General features: G+C 39.3%; 1 long non-coding RNA gene across 3 annotated transcripts in view; it reads right to left on the bottom strand.

Annotated features, from left to right (window-relative positions):
- Positions 1-20,907, bottom strand: part of LOC139794805 (uncharacterized) — a 68,013-nt gene that overhangs the window by 39,706 nt on the left and 7,400 nt on the right. For 2 of the 3 annotated variants that reach the window (XR_011725275.1, XR_011725274.1), the window contains exon 2: positions 4,084-4,255. This is a non-coding gene — a long non-coding RNA (uncharacterized lncRNA). Of the gene's footprint in view, positions 1-4,083; positions 4,256-5,758; positions 5,892-20,907 lie in introns of those variants that run through there. The other variant, XR_011725276.1, reaches the window with a different exon arrangement.

Genomic DNA, 20,907 nt, shown 5'->3' with positions numbered 1-20,907 from the left:
CAGAAGCATGTGGAGAATGAGTCTTGCCAGACTCATACAGAAGGGCTGTGGCAGAGCAGACTGTAACAGTTAGGAGGCTTTTGCCCTGTCTGGCATAACATCTCGTGCAACACCAGTGGAATGGAAAAGACCATTTCTGTTCAGTTTAATCTCCCCACCAAATTATGCTAATGAACTTTGTCTCCTGCCCCTTCTTTGGTGCCTTCTCAGGCATCATTTCTGAGCATCACACCTTTCCTCACATTCATTTTAAAGAATAGGAATAATCCCACTCCCACCTCTGCTGTCACCACAGCTCATTTCTGACTCCTCTCACTTTGCACTTCCCTGGACTCACTTCTCCACCCAGCACTCTGTGGGAAGGACAGTGCTGACTTTGCTAAGTGTGCTCAGTCTCCATCTTTGGAGACTTTGTAGGCAGACACTTTTGCTCAAGATTTCACTCAGCAATATTCAATCATCACAATCAACATTTTCCTTTTTATCTTTTATCTCAAAGTGTTATTTTGTCCTGATTCACAGAAGACCTCTTCAGGACAAAGCATTTCACACTGCATTTATTAACAGCAGTGTAAATTCATGCTACCGGAACAGTACAAAAGCATAAAGGATCCAGGTGTCCTAATTCTTGTTTTGGGGAAGGAATGCAAAAAGACGAAAATCTCACAACTCAAAATGAATTTTTTAAAGTGCCTGTTCTGAATTCAGGCTATTATTTAAACTAAGGCTTTCAACCATACAGGAAAGAGAAAGACCTCCTTCCAGAAAGATGTGGCAGTACAGTCCTGCAGACTACCCTAAATAAAGGCACGACCTTGCTAGACCAACCCCAGAGAGTTCAAACTGACATGTTGTTCCCATTTTAAATGGCTTCTCTGTTTAAAAGTACCTTTTCCAAAGCTACTGCATAACACTGCGTGAACCTAGTTTCAAAGCAACCCACTCTGTGCCACCTATTTGCAACAAACTTGGTCTCTGAGCTGGAAGTCTCCAGGTTAAGAGTTTCCCAGCCCAAATCTGGCAGCTGAGCTGCAGCACTCCTTCACTCCCCTGAAAACCACAGCAAAATCAACCACATACCCAGGAGGAGCATGATGAATCTATGGGTATATTGATTTTATTGTATGGGCTATCACTGCAGATACTTTCACATTAACATTTTCACCACAACTATTCATTCTAATTTAAGTCTCTGGCTCTTCTGTAATTCAATAGGAGATCAGTCACTTGGCAGAACAAGGCACCGAAGCAGCCAGTAAATAAAGGAGACAGGTCCTGCTGCTGTCACATTACTTCTGTTTTGTCATGCTGCATGTGTCACCAGGGAGCAAGGATTACTTTAATTACCAACTGCTTTAGTTTCAAATAGTTACTACAGAAAATTGTGAATCATGTTAATTTACTTTGGCAGCATGGAAATGGGATCACTTGCAGTCCCTGGAGGTGGCATGGGGAGGCTGGTGGGGAGGGAAGCAGGAATGGAAAGAAGGCACTTCTACATATTTTACTTTCAGAAGGGGTTTTGTCATTCAAAATACAGTATGCAATGGTTTCAAACTGCTGTTAGGCTGGAAATAAACTGGTTCCCTTGAACCAGTAGTCTCTCAGAATTTCTGCACTGATAATCAGCTGTCCAGAAATGTTCATCATTTTACGTTCCAGCAGTTTATAACTGATGCAGCTGGTGGGAAAGGTTTATTCTTTTGGCTTCTGCTTTTTCAAATGCTACTGTGAACTCTCAAAATCTCTTACCATTGAGCTGGCTGCAATGAAAGCAGAAATCATCAGTCCTGCAGAGGACAGGGAGAGAGTGGCTGACAAACCTTTTGGTTTTGTTTTCCTTAGATGCAGAGTTTTCTCTAAACAAAATATTAACAGTCATGGCTTGTTCTCTAATAGCACCTGGCTTATTAAAGTTTGAAACCTGATGTTTTAGGCATGCTCATGGCACAGGGAGGCTCCAACAGTTCCAGTGCAAAGCAGTGACCAAAACCTCCCAGACCTGCCGAAAATTCATCCCTTTTGAGAGAATTATACCAGCAAATTATACTGGATGCTGTCTTCACAACTCTCAGCAGGTATTTTCACTCAAACATTTCAGTAAGGCAAAGTTTGTTACCCTCTTGGTCTCCTGTCTCCCTGGTTGGATGCTCCAAGCACTTTGCAGGACATTATCCCGTGGCAAAGAGTAGGCAGAGGGTACTGCCTTGCAGATGTCCAGGCCCACATGTGCTTAGAGTGCTCCTAAAAAGCAGGTGCAGTGCTGGTGTGCAGCCACTAATCCGGTCCAATAGACCCAAAGTCTGCCAGCTGGCCCTATTTTACTATGGGAGCTGCTGTGGTTTTACTGCATATTTTAAAAAGGGCTCACATCTGTTAAAGGCCTCCAAAATTTGTCATTTCTGAAGAGCTACTATGACAATTACTTCAGCTCCAGAGTCATAAAAGGGTTTCCTGCTTGGCTGGTTTGTTTCTTGCTTAAACTGCTGCTGTAAGAGCAATGAACGTGTTTTTTTCTGTAAGTTTTTTAGTTTTGTAGTTGGTTTTTTTTTTTTTCAAATGAGAAATAAAAAAAAAAAAAAAAAAGGAAGATCAAAGGTTCTTCAAAAATTATAACAAAATGCTCTTCAGAAAATACGTTTACATTTTAAGGCATCACTTTGCAGAGAAAATGTTCCTCTGAGACTTCAAAACCAGAGGCAATAAAAGCTTGATAATAACAAACGACACAAGTGCAAGCCAAAGGTATGCTTAACATCTTCTGTGTCATTTCTGAGACAGCTTTGAAGGCTGGCTATTCTTTTATTTGGATTCCTCAAAATAGCTTCAGGCAGTCATAAATGTAAAATGAACCCTGACTTCCAAGAAAGCCAGTTGGAATCAGTAACTTAAAATATTACCCTTGCTCCAAGCAAGGGTGGATTCCAAGGAAATGTTGTGCCACATGTGCTGTCTTCATTCTTCACATCTATTGTCTTCTGAAGGTTTTGCAAGATTATATTAACCAGAAATACATCCCTGGAAAGTGTTTATCTTTTAATAAGCACTGCAATGGCTGAGCAATGTTCATTTTCCTCCCTGTCCCCTAGTATCCAGATGCTTTTTCTATATAAGAGTCCTAGAATCATTTAATTTCAAGAATGTCTTTTTATGCTCTGACTGCTAGATACCACAAGGGAAACTGGATTACAAACAGACTGAGCAGCTGTGTGTATTTAATCCAAGAGAGCAGCTTTTTTTAGCTCTGAGATTTATGCTAATTTAATAATTTATTTTTAAAACTTGTTTAGAAGCTTCACATCTTAGGTTTATTGAGTAGCTGTGGCTGCACTGCAGTATACTGAAAATAAGTCTTGAAAAGACAAAAGGAGTTTGAGACACAGAATTATACAGTGACTACAGCTGACATAGCTCCACTAAGAGGAACAGCATGGGTAAGGGTACTGGGCTGGCTTAATGGGAAAGGTACCAGATTTAGGGACCATCATTAGAGAATGTGCATTCTTGCTGAGTCAGCACAAAAGGCTATAGACATCTGCCTCCTTCATAGTGGCTTTTGTAATAGACAGTTGAGCCAGAGATGCCCTCTGTGGAAATGCTCCCTTCCAGATATCAGTACTATCATCCCCTGATCCAAGAACAGGTTTTGCAGTACCTGGGGACTGCATTTGGTGACATATGCGTGGCAAATTGCCTGACTCACCTCAGTAATAAGATGTCAGTGTGCTAATGCTGCTCTGAGAATTTATTTAAAGAATAAAGGTAATTTTTGAAGCTTCCTAAATTGCTCTTGACATTATAATCTGTTTGCCCGGAAGTACTAAGCAGAAATCTGCAATGTAATCATTGCAAGGCAACTATAACAGTATTTAATCCTTTTAGTATTTCCTATATTCCTTAAAACTGACAAATCACATAGCCCCTTGAAGCCACATAGCCAACAGCAAGCCTGGAAGACATATTATGTACACTTTTACACATGGCAAAACTTGGCAAATCAGAGCACAAACACACTGGAAATTCAAAGCAGCTTTTTAAAGACAGAGCTCTACATTCTCTATGGAAAAAGTTAGTTATTCTCACCAGTTCAAGTGTCTGTTGCTATTTTTGGCTCTCACTAGTGACAGCAGCAGAATAAATTCCTCCATTTTCAGCGCACAGCATGAGACTCATCTCTTTGCTAAGACGATATCCTGATGGATTTGCAAGGTCACTTGGACTCCTCTTGGGGTCTGATCCTTCTGAGCAAGAGCCTCTGAAAGACAGCAGAGAATTACCACTCACATATTTCATCCCCCTTTCTCCCCCCAAATGCAAGCAGTGTCTCTGGTTCATAAAGAGACCACAGAGACTGCTGAACTGAGCTGTCCCAATTTTTGTGGCAGTAAATATGTTGAGGTCTCTTTTCTTCACAGATACAGCAGTACTATTTGCTGTATAGTAACTTATCTTAAAAGCTGAGAGCTGTTAACGAAACTATAGCAAAACAAATAGATAAATGAAGAGCAGCTTTTCCTCTGGGAAATTAAGATGCCAAGTGGAGAAGAGTCAGGGAAGTGGATGCAAGAGAACTCCCAAGAATGCAGATGCCACAGAAGTGGTGGGGAATGGGATCATTTGTATGGCATCATGGTGAATATGTTGGCTTTGCTTTCCATTTTCAGCTTGTGCCTGGAAACAGCCAAGGGAAGCATCATTTTGGGAATCTCCCTGCAAAACAAACAGGTACAAAATTAGGGCAGGGTGAGAGGACCACAAGTACCATGGACTCAGAGGAGGGTCAAGAGTGGATGGCAGAGGAGCAGAGTCCTCTTTGCATCCAGCTCCCAGTCACTGCCTTCTCCAGATGAAAATATTTCCCCCAGAAGCTCTCAGGGGCTGATTTCCAAGGCCCTGTGCCACATTTCCCCTTTACACCCTCATCATAAGATGTCGACTGGGTGGGCAGGGGCACAAAGAGGGTATGCAAAGCATGCAAGGCCTGAGGTGACACTGGGTAAGGTGGACTGAACCCACAGGGGTTTGTGCAACAAAACCTCATTTCAGCCCTGTATTTCTCAGTAGGTTCAGCAGCTGAGAACAGTCAGTATCACTTTGAGTTGTGACAGACACCTCAAACACATTCAAAGGACAGCACAAACATATTTCATTACCATGGTCCAAATATGAAATTCTGTGCTGAATGATTCCTAGCTTATAACTTGTTAAGGAAACTTGTCCCATGATGGTATTTCAATGGTTCATTAAGTTGGAATTGCCTTTCACATAATTATCCTGCCTTCTTGTCAGCATGCATTTCTAATACTGATGCAAATCCCCCCAAATTAAATAGAAGCTGGAGCAACATTTAGTAAGAAATTATTGCTGCAGATATTGACAAAATAAACTTCTCACTAGTTGTAAATATAATTTCAAGGGCTTTATCATACAGTCTTGCCTGTAATTTAAAAGACTTTCCAAGCAGCTCAACTGACAGCTGTTAAATCAGAGGATGGAGCAAGGAGCTTCCCTCTTTGACAGGGCAACACAGCTGTGGGCAGAACTACTCCAAAGAAGCTGACACTAACTGCAGGGTTTTTAATAGAGCAGATCTCTGTAGGCCTAAGATTTATCTAGGGCTGATTATCTCCAGTTTTTACTGCAGTCATGAAAAAATCAAAGGGATTATTCAATGATTCAGGAAGCATCTGTCTAGTAACAACTTATTAAGCAAAAATAAATCTGCTATTAAGACAAACTCTAGTCCTTGGCTACTTACTTTTCTATGAATAACCTTGCTTGCTCTTCAGGAGATATATACCAGAAGAATGAGATATGCTAATACTGTAATGGCTAACACCTGTCTGAGGCAAAGAACATTAATTAAGCACTGAAATTTTTTTTCTTTACATGTGAAAGGTGAGAAAGCTTCTGCAGAACTTATATTATTGCTAAAAAGAGTTGCACTTCCCTTTAAACTGTCAGCCACAAAGAATATTAATACAGTGCCATTAGCATGAATGTATAGTTTTAACAACTTAAATGTAATTGTACTACAGTAACCCACAGACCAAGACAAGTTTGTACCCAGAAATGTGACTGTGAGGTAAATAAGATATTTCAGAGACAAAGACAGGAGATCTCGGCATTCAAAGGACAGAAAAAATAAGGAAGTTATAGAAAGACATGATAAGGACAATGATATGAGGTGTTTTTCACACAAGTCTTGATATTAGTGTTAAGGCCAAAGCCCAGCATTGATAGTAAAGACAAAGCAACCATTAGAGCACATCTCCATTCTAGATCCTCAAAGCTTTGTGGAGGAAAGTTCTTCACACTTAGACACCACCCCTTACCAAGGCACTTTCCCTTAGATAGTCCTGCAGACCTCTCAGTGTCTCCCACCTAGCAAGGCAACCACTCAGCCTTCTAGTAGCTATCACATAATATGATGAAAAAGGCAAAGACTGACAGAAGAGGAAGAGAGCTATAAAAACCAGAGAAAACCCAGAAGACAACAGTTAATTTTCAGGACGAACGTAATCCAAAAAACAAAGAGTGATATCCACTTCTTGAAGTATGGTTGCAAGAGAAGGAACATAATGCTGTGTACTCCATCTCCTAGGGGAGTCCTACCAGGAACAGCTCAGCTGAAAAAGAGCAACAGGAATGGCAAATGAATGGTTAATATTGGGCAGTAGTCTTTCAGAGCAGATGCTGCTCTCAAATATACCAACTCATCTGTACATCTCTTGTCCCTCTGGAAAAGCAATCTGCCTTAGAAATATGTTCCAGAACTTGCTATGATGCTTCTGATTCCTGAAAAAGGGGTGAGGGTGATTTGGCACAAAGTAGGAAAGCTGAGCTGAAACTTGCCAACAAGCCAGGGGCTTTTGCTTTGGTCTGGAAAAGAACAAAAATGGTTCAGCAAAAAAATGGTCTCTGACCTGCAGCAGATGCTGATTGCTGGCTCTGGCTGGCCTGAATGTGAGACATTGTTGGGGTGAAATAAACTCTTCTCAAGGCCTCAAACTGTCTGGACATAATGGACAACAGTAGTCAGTAATTGTTCACAAGTCAAGGAGAACAACAGCTCAACAAATAGATGAAGAGCTAGGGGAAGTGTTCAACATTTGGCTGGCATATTATGCCCATTAGGGAAAAGGATTGGATGAAAGAGTCACACAGCCCACCACTGTTTGACCATACTTGGGGACTGAAAGGGCTTCAAGAGGCAGAGTCTTGATTTCTCTGTGCCAAGTGCTTTTTCTCTGTCTTATCACTGCTTTCTGGGTGCATGTTCGGGAGGATCTGAGCATGCACACTAAAACACAGAAACTGAGGCTTAAAGGATTTGCCTGGCACCAGGGCAAATTCTCTGGTGCACCAGTCTCTGCAGCACAAAAAATATTGGCCAGATAAACTTGAATAAGATATTCCTTTAAAGTATGCATTCCTCTTCTGTGTGTGATGTGGAGATGTGTCCTTTGAAGCCCCAACAGTTCTTGCAGCTATCCAAACTGTTTCATGTCAAAGGTCTAGAAATATTTAAAAGCTTCTAGATGCTCTAACTTCTGAAGAAGAAGCCTAATTAAATCTGACAGGGGCTTTCACTCATTCTCTAGATCTCCAGCCCTTGGAGGCCAAGGCCAAGAAAGGGGTAAGTTGGTAACACAGAAACCCAGAGATGTCTATCATCTTAGTTCTTTCAAAATTTCAAATCTATTAAAAAAAAACCAAAACCACACAGAGCAGATTTCTGTAAAACTTCAACAAATTTCTGCCCTCTTTTCATAAAGTCTCTGCTATTGCTCTCTGACAAAGAACTCATAAATTTGTGAACAAGTTTTTGTCACCATTTAGAAATCAGCAATCACTAACTATGCGGAAGTGTCCAAGACTCTCCAGCAACACCTTTACGACAAATATTTAATGTGATTTGACAAATAATCTTAAGACCTTTTTTTTATAGAGGCACATTACATGCTCATTGCATTAGGTAAGTATAATGGTAATTTTCCTGAAATTTTTAGTCAAGTTTCTAAGTGCAAGGAAATTGCACTTACAGACTTCCAACAAGAGATGGTTGCAAGTATTAGTGAATCTATAAATAGGATCAAACCAACATATATTTAAGTTGGACCACACTAGATGTCAGTACCCATAAGCAATCTTATGTATAGACACACATAATGCACATAAGCACACACAGGCAATTGGGAAGTTGTCAAAACTACAGACAGACTGCAGATCTGCTGAAATTATGGATTTATGCTCTTGAATTGCTCTTGAATCAGTCTAGATTTACTCCCTCTAGACAAAGGGGACTACTTTAGATTCCCATGAACTTAAGAGCCAACTTCAAGAGCCAAAAGACTGCATTTTATCTGTACAAACTTTCCAGGAGAAGAGAAACTATTAAACTCTATTTTATTGCAGGAGATAAGAGTTTTTGTTAATGAGAGATGTACAATAAACAATTTTTGTGGCAGGGAATAGAGAGAGGAAACAGAAGCAGACAAGTAAATTAGAAGCATTGAGGATGAAATTCTTGGCACGGTCTGAAAAGTGGATTATTTGTAGCTCTAGTAAGAAAGTACTGGCAAGAGCCTTTGTGAATATAATTCCCTAAATCTTGGTTTGACAGTAAAATATTATGCAAAATTAAAAATAGATGCAGTTGCATAATCTTCTGTATGGGTAAATACTGCTTGAAAGTCAAGCAGTTAAACTACTAAGGTGCATTTAAACACCATATGCACTACAAAAGAATAATTTTGCAACATTCATGGACATTCATGATAGTAGAACTATCATTTTTAATGTTGAAAAAGTACCTGATCTGGTTCACAGTAATACCAAGATGCCAGAAACTTTGAAAACGCCTAAAACCTGGCTAATTCCCCTTAGAATCCATTTGCTTCAGAAATTAGATTAGTCTGCTGTATGGTCTCATTTACCAGTAATCAACATTTTATCTCAGATTTTATTACTTTTCAAATGTTTTTCACAACATTTTTAAGTTATAGAGGTGTCCTTACCCGTGGTTATGATGCAATTTGCATTAATGTATTATATGTGTATACTAGGCAGGTGAATCTAGACTTAAAACCCAACACGTGTACATTGCTTTTGTTTTGAATTCAGTTGTCGAGTACACCAGGAGAAATTCTAAGATCAAGAAGTACTTTTGCACTGGTTTTACCAAGCTCAGAAGGTTCAGAATTGTAGAAGTTAATTATAATGGACACACAGGGATCAATTAAAATTCCCTGGACATCTGCATTCTTGCATATTGGATTTCATAATTTCTTTTCTAGGTACAGGTTATACATTCATGTGGGACAGATAAATGGTACCCTTCATTTTTAAAAATTAATTGATTGTGGAGCTGCAATCTAACTTCCAAGTAGTCATTGTATGGGCAGGTTACCACTTGCAGAACTTTTTCTACTACTTGAACTAATGAAGAGTCTAATAAGACTGGATGGTTAGGCTCTGAGAAGGATACTAAGCCAGGTCATGGCTCAAATAGCTGCAGAATCTCATGTTTCATTCCACCTGTGGGAGAGAACACCTCTCACCCTCACTACTGATTAAACATTACGTATGGCTTACTAAATCTATTACTATAAATATACCATTTAAAATATTTTTATAACTTGTTCAGAAATAAGCACTTTAGTTGCTTCAGAAAATATGGGGACTGGAGCTCTTTGCCAGCAATTTTTTAGGCACACAGTCTATGCAAAACATCTTTCTGATTTTTTTTCAATTCTAGCGCACAAAGAAGGAATTGAATTTGGGTTTTTTCCAATAAAAGGGGGACAGAAAAAGAGAAACTAGGGTGACTTTCATCAAAGCCAGCCAGATCAAATCACATTGAGATTTCCAAGTTAATTTATTCACCTTCTGTTATCTTTCATTTTCATTCTCTCACTGCTTGCTTCTAACTGGAATTTAAAATGCAGAAACTTTAAAAAAAAAAAAAAGTTCTAGCAAGACATCCATTTTGCAGGCTCAGAGGAGACAGAGAGTTTGAGTTAGGCTGAGATAAGCACTCAGAATAATGAATGCTAATCTGAACTAAACTTTGAGGTTTTTCATATTATGAACAAGCATCTTAGCTGCAATCAGGGATGTAAGAGAGCAGGACTGACTTGGGACAAAGTGCTCCAGCCACCAGGCTTCTATTTCTGACTCTAACAAAGTCTCTCGATCTGACCTTTGGCCAGACATTTAGCCTCCCTCCACCCATCCAGTGCAGGTAAAATGGAGATAGCAACACTTCCCTTTCCTTCAAATATTGGTCTCTGCTCCCTGTTCTTAATGCGCCCAGAAGGTACAGCAGGTAATTTCTCAGTATGGAGAATTCCCTAACTCTGTTGGAACCCAAGATATTGTTGCAATATTAAAAACACAATTAGTCTGTAGTGTGGGATATTGCAAAATAATTCTCTTCCTTGGGAATTTCTGTCATTTCCTCCCCAGGTTTGTTTATTAAATGCTTTTAAGTGAGGAACCATACTTAATAAAGCCATTCAGTGGAGAACTGACAATTTTAAGCACTGAGGTTTTGCAAAGGAAAACATCCAATACTCTAAGGAAAATGGTAATAAATTGTATAACATCTTTTCAAATAATCTGATCAATTCATGTATACAAGCTCATGTCTTACCCAAAGTCATGGTTGCAAAAAATCTGGAGAAATCTAAAGAACAGCCCAATTGCCTGACATGCGAGAGCATCAGTTAGAAGAGATGTGTGATGAATTTCCTCCTCGTGTTGAATTTCTACCAAGGTTTACTGGGAATTTTTTGTCAAAACATTTAAAGTGCATTTGAAGTCAAGGTAAAGAAACCAGCAGTTTAACTTAAATTGAGCTTAACAAGAAGTTTTCATACTGCCTCTTGATTTGATAGATGATACGATACTCATTATAAGAGAGATCGATTTTAAGTTCTTTAAGACTGAAGTGACAATGATGGGAGTAGTTGCTGCTCCAATACACATATTCAAGCTATTGTTATGTGGATAAGATCAAGTAAAGTCATGAATTTTAGCTCCTAACACCTGTATGCAGGTCAACAACCTGAGCATATATTCAGAGAGGCATTTTAAAGCCAAAACCTTAAAAAAGCAAAATAATCAAGGGCAATAAATAAATAAATAGAAAGCAGTTCCTATTACCATTTACATGCATCAATAAGAATTTCTGTATTACTGTGGTAGATTTTTCACTTAGACATAGTGAAGTAGGTTGATGCCACTGAGATAAAGAAAAAAAAAGCACATTGTCAGAGATCTGTAATTTATTGCCAGTCTTGTTTGCATGGTAATGCAAAGCTCTGCTGGTGTCTGAAAGCAAGGTGCACATCATGTGGGAGCTGACAAAATTACCCAAATGAAAACAAGAGAACAAGAATTTAAATAGAAGTTCTCTTTGACATAAAATTTCCTTTAATTACTGAGTTTTCATTCCCAAAGCTTTTTTAAGAGAAGTTCTGTTTTCACAGACTGGGCAGCTTCAATGAGCAGAGGGGGAGTGTTGTGTTCCCTCCTACTGTACAGCATGGAATTTGGTGAACTTTTATCAGACAAGTGCACTGATGAATTAACTTCAGTCACTCCCAAGGGGTCCCAAACCTATCTTGTCACTAGACTCCATTCAGAAAACTTCGTACCTTCTGGGGAAAACTAAGTCTGTAACACAGAAAACCGGTACAGAGTGCAGTTTGCTTTGCAGAACAATTCAGATACTGCACATAATTTACATTTCCAAGAGATATTATTTTTTTGTGAATCCCTTAGGCTTAAGGATAAAGTCTGAAATATCCCACTATGAAATCTCAAGTTGTTTATGATTTAACAGTGAAGTACAAACATAGCACAATGAGCTCATCTTGGCCTTAATGATCTCTCTGGTGACAGCAGTTTAATCCATGAAAGATTACTGAGACAGCTGAAGTCTGCACTTTAAACCATAAAAATCTAACAAGGCAGTTGTGGGGGTGTGTGCAGGTTTGGCCTGAGAGGCTTTCACTTCCATGCATCTGTTTCTGCAGCCTCCTCCTTCTCCCTGCCTCTCCCCCCCTGCTCTCACCCACACCAGCAGAGTTGTCTTCTGCACCAGCCATCTCCTCTCTCATCCTGCAATCCAGCCATTCTGCTTCCTTCTAATGCTATGGAACATCCAGTCTTGGCCACTTCTTTTGCCTTCAAAAAAACAAAAACAAAAACCACAACAACAAAAAAAACCAAAAAAACAAAACAAACAAACAAAAAAAAACCCAAAAAAACCCCAAATGTGTATACCCTGTTCTCTTCCATATTGATCTATTTTTCTGAACAATACCAAGACACCAATAGGCTCATATATACCAGTTTACATCAAATACCCATGATTTTCCAGTTACTCCACTTTTACATCTGTGAGGTGATCCAGAAGGTAGCACCTTATAGAGTCGACTCGGCATTCAGGTTATTTGCCAAGTTTCCTTGATGTGACAACCACCAAAAGTCATGGCTACTGTGATAAGGATGCTGCTTATTTCATTGACTAATGTGGTCTTTGTCTACACATAACTCTTGGTTATCTTTCAGTGTACTTGGGTTATCCATTCTCTAAGGCAGGCTTTTTTTTTTTTTACCTAGCTCTACTTAAAGCTTTCACAGCAATGTATTTATACTCCATAATGGGCAGTACATTGATTCAACACTATTCCAAAGTATTGTCAACTAACACTGCATGCTGTGTTGTTGGTGTTAGTGTAAAAAAGCAGCATGAACCACAGGTTTTTAAAAAGTGAAGCTTTGCTGTTCTTTTGGTGATATTTCTCTTTGCAATACTAGAGAGAAAAATTAAAATATTCAATTTTCCACAACAGGTGTTTTAAGCAGAGGTGAAAGTAAGAACTGAGAAGGAAGCCACTCCATGCACAGAAAACAACTCAATAAAGAAAATCAAATAATAACAGTTTACTACATTATTGCCCACAATTTTAGCAGATACTGGATGTCACAAACATGATTCAGCTCACAATTGTCTCATACTTGGCATTTAGACCATCTGTCTATAATGAAGTACCTATTTTTTTTATTGCATTTTATTTTATTTATTTATTTACAAGGAAAGGCATATTTCCACTCCAAGATTCAAATTCATTGACTTTGCAAGCTACATCATAATGTAGCTGCATTATTATGCTTTCAGAGTCCATTTTTTACACCTAGTGTACTAGGAAAAAAAAAGACTTCCAACTTCTGACACTGCATTTAAATGAATATAGGGAGCCATGGGGGATAGCTGGAGGCCTAAAAACTAGAGCACACTCCATGCTTTTGTGAATACTTACATTTAATTAAAGAGCACCATATGCCATTAAAAGTATTGTTGGCTGAGTAAGGTCCCTGCTAACAGATGTGATTACAGACAAAAGGTAAATATTATGCAGGAAGACATAAGAGTTGCACAGCCCATTGGGAAAGGAAAAACCTATAATATGAAAGCTACTCTAAGCAGCAGTGAGCTATTTGGCAAGAATATAACCTTGCTCTGGAAAATACCTACCCTTCAGCCTGGTATAGAAAAATTCACAAGCTATCCAAGCCTTATCCCTTAGACTTATCCTGAAAAATACACATGGTTGCCCCCCCAAAACACACAAACATGCTGTGGGCTTTGCATTTTACCTGAGAATGAGGTTGCATAGAAGTACAATTGGCTTTTAGTGCAAAATGCCCTGTATCAGATACTTCCAGTCCACTCATTCACCCTTGCACCACAGACCCACGCTCCTGCCTCCGTCAGTAATGAGAAAGCCCCTGCTGGGAACCATCCCCTGCACCCTGAACAAGCAGAAAAAGTTGCACCAGCCAGTCACCAGCTTCTTCAAAGTAGTTTGCGTCCCAGCAGCACAAAAAAAAAAGTACTTGGGCTCTGCAATACTACATTGAGTGTAGTATAAAACCTGCTACCTTTCTCTCGGGCATCCCATTCCTCCAGTTCCTGGTACTTCCTTTCTCCCACTGTGCCAGGTCAAACTATTTAACAGAAAAAAACCCCCACAACTATTTAACAGACCACAGCCAAACTATTTAACTGGAAAACAAAAGGTTGAGAAAATAACAAAAGGGAAGTGAAACAAACAGAAAACAAAAAACAAAAACACCAAAAAAACCCAACAACAAAAAAAGGAAAAAAGTGAATGGAAAATAAATGAAAAGGAAATATACTAGGAAAAGTTTTAAAACCTGCCTGAGCTTTAGTATTATGTCTTGCCATGCAAACTGGACAGTGAGTGCTGATGTGTGTGTGTGCCAGTGGAAAGCAGAAAAGGCATGTCAAGATGCTTTAATTCCTTGCTCACTTGCTTATATTGCTAGAATATCTGTAAAGTAAAAAAGTAAAAAAAAAGATTTTTGGCTCATTTGTATTATTTATGCAGCTTAATACCAAGGATAAAATAGCTTTCTAACCACCTTAGCTACTTTAAGATAAAATAAAAGCTATCTTTATCAATATAGGCTAAAATAGACTTGAACTACAGGATTCAGAGCCTGTCAGCTGCAACTGCCAGGCTGTAATATTTGCTGAGCATAATTATTCTTTCCTGCTGGCATGGAAACATGCTTTAAGCTGCTTTTGGCTGCAGTCAGGTAGAGCCCTGGCCAATTACCACAAAAGAAAATCCCCCATTAATGTCAATGGGCTAGCAAACATATTCAGAAATCAGCTGTAGTTCATCTAAAGTACACGTTTGACAAGAAAATATGTTGAAAGAGGATGTCAGAACCACAGCTCTCCAAATATATGAGTGGAAAAAAGCTACTAACTTTTTATCAGGAAAGCTGATGCTCCACCATACTGACTGATGTCACTGCAACCCAGAAAGCAGGTCCTTCCTCAACCAAACTGTGTCTGTCAAGAACAATCCCTAAGAAATCTTTTAATCTCTTTCTCTGAAAAGATGACTAGTCTCACACAGAGAAAGAAACCACTGATGCAGCATGGCTTGAGGTTAGTAAGCCTTTGATACAGCCCCATTTCTCCTCTCAGAAAAGAGCTTGAAAAGAAGTCTATAAGGTAGCTGCACATTAACATGATAGCCTAGCCTGCTTCAAATGAGAAGGTCATTCAAGTCAGGTCATCTAGTCTGTCCCAAGACTACTGTATTTTATATGCTTATCAAAGACTTGAGTGATGGGTTAGCATGTCGGTTAAGACAAGATGAGAAGACAAGCATTTAAAATGGATATGAACAACTTGGGGAACAGTCTGAAAATGAAAAATTCAAAGTACCATGGAACACCTTAGAAACAAACTGAAAGTCGTACTTAAGGGGGAATAGTAAAGATAAGTTTCAGCACTCAGGGCCTTTTGTGGCTCAAAAACTGAAAGTGAAGAGATACTGTTGCAAAAAAAGAGGATCTATTGAAAGTCACCAGAACCATCTTTCCTTCCTTCAGTTGTGGGGATAGTGAGAGTGTGCTTAGCTCTACATCCACATTTCCCACCTGCTATTCCTTCTCCAACCCATTCTATAGGTAAAACTGTTGCGTGGGATGAGTCTCGCCGTGGGTGCGAGCTCGGTTCGTGAACAGAGTCAGTCGAGCTAGTGTCGGTTCGGCTAGCATCAGGGAGCTAACTTTGATCCGTCCGGCTCTGGAATCCTCTCCGGAAGCCACACCCTACCTAACCCGGGCATGCGCCTCAGGGCCAGTCCCAGCTGGCACAGGTGGGGCGTGCACCTGCCGCCTACATAAAACTCTATGAGTTTTCCCCCAGTTCTCCAATTGTTCATCTCCATAGGAACTCTTCTAGAGGAGCTCTTTTTCCAAGCATCATAGGGAAACTGAAACCTACTAATCCCACCAAGACTCCTCCCAGGAATTAATACATGTCTGGCTTTTTCTAAGACTCCCACTAATTCCTTAGGCTTTCTCCTATTTGAACTCTTAAAGATGCTGTCTTTCCATTTTGTATGGGATGGTACCAATTACCAAGACATTTCCCCTTTCTGAGCCCTCAAGATCTCCTTTTCTGGAGACAGCATCCACCACCTGAAGATTCCTTAGTATTCAGACCACTTCCTTCTTCTCTTGGTCCCCCTTGTAAGATCAATGTATATATTCTCCTCCTTAGCCAGTTTTCTACTACCAGGCTTGTTCTTTCTGATAACCAACACTTCCCAGATGTGGCAGGCACACCTAAATGAACAGTTTACCTATATGAACAAAAAAAATTGCATGGAAGAGAAAATGATTGTACTTTGAGTACAAGAGCATAGTATATATGTATGTAATATATAAGAGGACTTAGGCCTCCAGTTGGACTGTGAGCAGCTCATTTCCAAAAGGGTATAGGAAGTTTGAGCATAATTCAGAGAATAGCCACAATGATAAGGTTTCCAGAAATGAGGTACACAGATATTAAAAAGATTGGCTTTTTCTAAAACTGGAATGAAAGGATGCATAAAACAGACTGCAAAGTTATGGAGTGTATTAAAAAAGAATGATGAAAAACTGAAAAAATGTCTGAAGAATAACAATTTAACTTAATTTTCAGTACGGGACATTTAGGCTAAATAGCAGTTAAGCCTCAGGATACTCACTCATTCCATGGCAGGATCTCAGTAGACTACTGGAACCTTGATCTTTGGGAGTTTTAAGGTTATTTTGACATGTTCAAGAAACACAGATGATCATGACCCTGTCTCAGAGGAGAGGTATTTGTCAGCTAGTTTTCTGGCACTTTTCCAGTGCCATTTCTTTGATTTCTCAAATAATTCCCTAACACTCTCACTTAGGGTGAGATTTATAACTTCCCAGAGATTGTACCTCAGAGATCATCAAAGCACAGTGACAGGGAGTGAAAAAGGCCATAAGGCAGGGGGGAGCAGCTAAAAGAAGAAATGTTTTTAGGCAGAGAAAAATCATAATTCACCAAGTAAAAAGGGCAGACATCCCAATGGTTACTAGAGAAAGAGAATGTGGAGTGCAGCTTCTTTTCGGCAGTTACCTGCATAGAATGGTTGATGCAATAGGGAAAGGAGTCCTTCCTCTTCACTTCAGCACTAACCAAGAATTTATAAACAGAGAAGAGAATTTCCTATTCCCTGAGCCAATAATTCAGCAAGAAGTTCATATTATCCCTTTTTATGCATGGTTTAAAATAAGGCTAACTTTTCAAAGTAAAATGTTCCTCTCAAGTACACTTCTAGTCTGAAGGCTTCTCAATACACTGAATTTGTATAAAGGTGCAGCAAATTACCTCCATTAAGTCTTTTTTTAGCCTGATGATGTTAATTTTGTTTCATTAAACACCATCAACAGTGACAGAACACTTAATATTTAAGTAAAGTTCCCTAAAGTTTTCTGGAATACTGCTAATATCTGAGATAGAGTAGTCTACCTGCACTATTTTTAATACTGCTTCTCCAAGTAATGTTGAATATATTTAGAGCAGCAGGCTGAGCACTTAAAATTTGCTTTCCCAATTCACTCTCTGTAATTTTGCCTACTAGTGCTCAAGCTTAGTTTTATTACTGCCAGCAAGCAGAGTTACCTTAATGGAAGCAGCATATGTGGTCCTCACTTTCTTTTACCACAGTAGGCTATAGGAGCCAATTCTTTTGCCCCCGTTCCACTTCAGCTGGTAGTGAACACACTAAGTTATTATTTAAGCAAGTGAAATAGAGATTTATTTCTGAGAAACTCTGTCTACTAGTCAAAAAACAGGGCTACATTTCTTTGCCTTTCCAACCTCTCAGTAGCCAACAGTGCCATTAATACAATTTCTCTCAGGCCTGAGGCACCAAGGATTTTTCTGCTCCATCTCCCTGGGTTGTTTTCTGCCTTCCATTTTTGCTTCATCCTCACTCAGCAGGTCCTTTACACAATACCCATTGCTTCCCCTTGTGTTCAGAGCCCTGAGGAAGCCCTGTTACCTTCTGTCAAGCTGCCATCCCACCTTTTCCACACTGGTTGGTGTGAGTATTGCCAAATAAAGATGTACCAACTTACTCTGCCGCTCTGATTAAATGAAATTCAACTCTGCCTCCAACCAGCTACAGCCATCCTGTGTGTCCTCTATCAAAGCAACCTCAGGAAATGCTTAAGAGATAAAGAAGCTGTTTTCTAACTATAAATTTGTTAAGACAAGGTAAAACCCTAGTTTGGTTGCTGTAAAACAGGAATCATTAATCCCAGCATTCCCAGAAGGCACTGAACTCCTCAGCACATTTAAGAGAGCAACATCCATTATTGCTTTGCAGAGTGCTTGGGGACCCTTAGATAGAAAGCCCTATCACAACTTCAAATGTTGGTATTAGGACTTTCTGACAAATGCACAAATAAGCACTAGAGAAAGACAGGAGGACACATCTCTCTAATGTCAGTGATTGTAACCCATTATCTGAGTATCCCCGAACACACTGTGCTTCAGCAGGCTGCTGATTGAGGAAGAGTGCGAGATAATAAATGCTTTTGGAAGTCATTAAAAAATCAGTAGGTTGCTGTCACACAACTAATTGTAAGTGAAAACAGATAACGCTACCAAGATAAAAACAGCACAAATGGAAGAAAGAGTGAGTGGGGGGAGAGAGCTCTCTATAGGTGATGGAGGAAGAAAATTAAATGGAAAACTTTAAAATGTGTATTTTTTGCTAATTTCTTCCTAGCTTTTTAATCTACCAGAGAAGCAACACGCTGCAACAATAATTATAGATGATTGTAGCTCTGCAGCTGCCATTTTGCTTCTGTTTTTGTAAACAATAAAACTGCCCAGACACTAAAGACTGATAAATCATAGTCTTTAGATCCATGCCTGCATATACTCCCACACAAAAATATGTCACCAGGTAGAAGAGGCTATGAATCCACAGGCACTCTCTGATTACCCAGCCCTCCTCTCACCAGGTGAGTGATTTCAGCCACCACATGTTGACAGGGCAGCTAAAAATCTGCCTGGGGCCACATACCCACTGAGTAGCCAGAGTGCTGCTCTGTGTTCATAGACTTTTCAATCCATATGAAATAAAGTTTGTTTGATAGCACACTGTGAGTTAGAGTCCTCGGTGTGTTTAGTACATTATCCTCAGAATTTCCTGCTCATCTTTTTGGTTTGATGTTCTTGACATTTGTGACTTCCATTCCTTTGATGTGTCAAAATACTGAGGGTACTTTTAAAATAAAGATCAGACAAGTCTATGAGAACAGCCCCTAGCCGAGGCACCACAAGTAGCTAAATTAATTCTTTTTTAAGTATCCACACTGGAAGAAACTGAGGAAAACCAGATGCTGGAGCTCTTTGGTGGAGAATAAGGGGGCAACAAATATCTGAAATTTTAAGTGGTGCTAGAATAGGTTACTGAACAAACTGAAAATGAACACTAACACCCCCTTATTCCCTGAGAAGTTCTAAAAGAAATCAAGGATAAAATAGGTGAGGTACAGAGTGGTGTGTAACTAGTTAAAACTGCTTCAGTATCTTGGGGCTTAATGATGCAAAAAAAAGACATCATGTTTTAAGAGAGACCTTGTGCACTCCAGGGTAAAAAAAACCTGATAAAGCTGATTTGATGAATTAGTAGAATCACTAAGGAATGATTACTCCACTCCTAGATAAATACAACCTGATTTATGGATAAATACAACCTGATTTGAAAGAGCCATCATGGTTTCTGCAAAGAGACGTTCCCTTGCAAACTTCTGAAATGAGAAAAAAACAGCTGTAAGAACTAAGGAAGTTAACTTTAAGTAAGAACACTGTAAGAACTGTATGTTTTTATGATTTTGGCTTGACCTGCAAGTTCGCATCTCTGAGCATCTGGCTTGGCAACAGTAAGAGGTCATGAAGGGAATGAAGGACCAAAATAGGATGGGACTGCAATTTTTTAGTCAAAACAGATCTTATGGAAAATGTCAGTTTGTGAAAGCTAATTGCAATTCAACTGAAGGTTTTTATTATGGGTTCTGAAGCCCCACAGGCTGAACTTCTCATCAACCTAAAATGCCTGACCATTTTATCAGAAATGGATGCTCATTTCACTATTAGGTTATTCTCTAGGTCTACTCTAAAATCAGAATTAAAAAGAGCATTTATGATCTTCAAATTTTACAAGACAAGAAAACCATGCCCTCCTGATCCCCTAGTCCTGAGTCATTAAGCATTTTAGTACAAAGCAAAAGAAATCTCATTTTCTCTCACTCTCATCCTTCAGGATTAACTATTCAGTGTCTTGAAGTACCTTTATGAATCAGCTAAAGAGGCTTGCCTTCCCTCCCTTCTCCCCATAGATAGATTTGCTGCTACATTGATCAGTTCTTACAGGGCCTATCAGCATTTTCCATATAAATTGGGCCCACGATCTGAAAAGTCAGCAAATTGGGCTCACAATAGCTCCTTCAAAGCAGCCATGCCTTTTTCAAGCAGGAAACATTTGTCTCAATAATTTTCCCTTCTTTCTGTTTTATCGTTTTGCAACTCCTTTATCCCAATGCCACAGCTCTACGTGGTTTAACATTCATGCTAGAGAAACTGCTGCCTGCAGGGCAGTTTTCTGATGTGGATGGAGTATATTTACCTAACAATTTTAATGAGAAATAGACCTTAGAGTGCATTCCTCATCTGGGGAAAAAAAAAAGCAGATGTTGCTATCTTAAAGCACTACATGAAGCTTTCCAAAGCAAAACATCCACAGTAAGTATTTTAAAATTATTGAACAATACAGGGTTAAAAACTCCTTCCTTGGTCTTTCATAGCTGTGTGTGTAAATTAGCATTTGTTGATGACAGTGCCAGGGTTAAGCATAAGGTTTTCTGGATATGTTACAGTATAAGGAAAAACATGAAAAAAAAAAACGGGGGGGAAAAAAAAAAGGACCATTTCATGCCAGCAGATGGCTACAACTCATTACTGTGTAAATG

The sequence above is a fragment of the Heliangelus exortis genome, chromosome 3, assembly GCF_036169615.1.
Source record: "Heliangelus exortis chromosome 3, bHelExo1.hap1, whole genome shotgun sequence".
Taxonomy (NCBI): Eukaryota; Metazoa; Chordata; class Aves; order Apodiformes; family Trochilidae; genus Heliangelus; species Heliangelus exortis.
The sequence above is the reverse complement of the archived record's forward strand: the minus strand, read 5'-3'. Positions and strand labels throughout refer to the sequence as shown.